Raw genomic sequence first — 2,222 nt, forward strand, 5'->3', positions numbered from 1 at the left:
TAATCTTAATAAGCAAACATTAACTTCATGGTTAAAAAAAAAAAACAATATATAAAATTGCTTAAATGCATATTTATTTAAAAAGCATATTTGTTTTCTCTCTCTCTGCTTCGTACACTAATCTACGTACAAAGGGAGCCTTTGACCGAGGCCTCCGAGCCTTCTTGTCTTCGACATTGCCTCCATCGCAGGCATCTTCAACGGGATCCCAGGATGTAGTGTGCACATAGAAACATTTGGCTTTTGTGAACAGAAAACTCTATCGAAATCTGCGGGATCTGAGAAGTTTATAATATGCAGTTAATAATGAAAGGAGATATACCGCAAATAACTCGAAATTTACAATATTGATCTGCACATTCCCTACCTCTGGCAAATCTCAACGAGAAAAAATACAAGGAAAGACACGATGAAAGTAAAATGGTCACTCGTTTGTACTACAGAGATATATTTCACAGTAATGGCACCACTCTAACAGCAGCATAGGAGACGAAAGATTCGAGAAAGAGAGATCTTAAACCAAGGCAAATTGAGTTGATCATCAGAACCATTTCATACTAGAGATATATTGCTGAAGGAAGAGATATCTAAGAATTGTAGAAATCAGCATAAGCAACGTAGTTAGAAATTGTATTAATCAGAATAATTTGTTTATTTTATAAGTCAAACATTAGCTATTAACGTACCGTGATATTTCGTTACATAATAATCAGTTCTACTTTACATACCCTTATTTTCAATGACAGGAATATCTATGAAAAAATAAACAAGACATATCTAAAAGCTCACGCGCGCGCACATATGATTTCAGTTAGGACTTCCTGTCCTTCACAATGCCTTTTTCTGAACATAATATTTCAGGCGTAAATTAATTTTTACTTGACTGTGAGCTTTCTTCATCGCCTCTTTCTCCTACTGCATTACGGTATATTTGTTAAACGAGCCTACCCTTTCAAAATTGGGAATGTTGCCGTCCCTTACCTAATATACAAGAGGGGTGTAAAACTCTTCGGATATACAACGCCGGATTTCACTTACTCGTGTTGATTTCAGATATATGATATTCGTGGACTATATAATACAGGACTAAGAAAATTAGTCCTGCGCTTTCTTTGACTCTATGCGATCGTTTCCATTTCCTTGAATTAATTTTGTATTTTTTTCGGGAGAGGAGGAGGCATAGCAAAGCGAAGCTTGAATTTATTCTCGCAAGATGACATTTAATATATAAGTAGTCCAGCAATTTGATAAAGTGGCATTTTTTGCAGATGAATAGGTAGCGTGGCCGAGTAGTCTAAAGCACTGGTTTTAGGGACTAGTCTCTTCGGGGGCGTGGGTTCGAGTCTACCGTTGCCAGGGCTTCAGGCACTTCACCTTGATCCTAGAATGTTATTTAAAGATACTCCGAGAAACGAAAAAAAAATCTAACGAGAATATATAACACATATACACACGATATAAAGCTAATATTCATGCAAGTATTTATGTTAGGGTAATATCATCAGTTAGTGCTGGGTTGTCCTACAAATGGATTGTTCAGGTTTCACATATACGCATAAATAATTCAGATATATCACTCAGCATTATCAGACTCAGGGGTACGCGGAGAACAGTGAAGTTAAAGATTGAATCACACGCCACTTCATCACATTATTTAAGATAGGAATACTGTACGATAAACACTACAGCAATTTCCTCTTTCGCGTTTCTTTCTATATGGATATTGCGTCCGTTTCTCAGGGTTCAAGAGAGTTTCCTATTACACAAATGTCAGTTTTATCAAAAGATCCATATATAATGTTCATGTGCACACCACATCCTGGGATACCGATGGAGATGCCTGAGATGGAGGCGGTTGCCTGCCGCATAAGACTGGTATACGAAATAGAGAGGAATGACTTTATACAATATATAAACTGTTTATTTTATAACTTTGTCCAAAAAAACTGTAGCCTTCTATATATTTAGTTTGTTAGTTCATCCCTTTTGTCATTTTATCTAATATATCCTGAAACAATTTGAATCTTAGTATGTCTGTCAATATGGGTTAGGTTACCAGCACTATAAATTGATTCTTCATAACATTTCTTGATGAGCTAGCAAAGCATTAAAATGTGTGCAATAGTGGCCTTTCTAGTCGTGCGATTATATTGTTAGGCAGTCCTTTATTTGTTCATGAAAGCTGTACGCTTGTTCACTCTTGTTGTATTATGCATGGATGC

Source organism: Penaeus monodon, chromosome 22 (genome assembly GCF_015228065.2).
Source record: "Penaeus monodon isolate SGIC_2016 chromosome 22, NSTDA_Pmon_1, whole genome shotgun sequence".
In the NCBI taxonomy this organism is placed as follows: Eukaryota; Metazoa; Arthropoda; class Malacostraca; order Decapoda; family Penaeidae; genus Penaeus; species Penaeus monodon.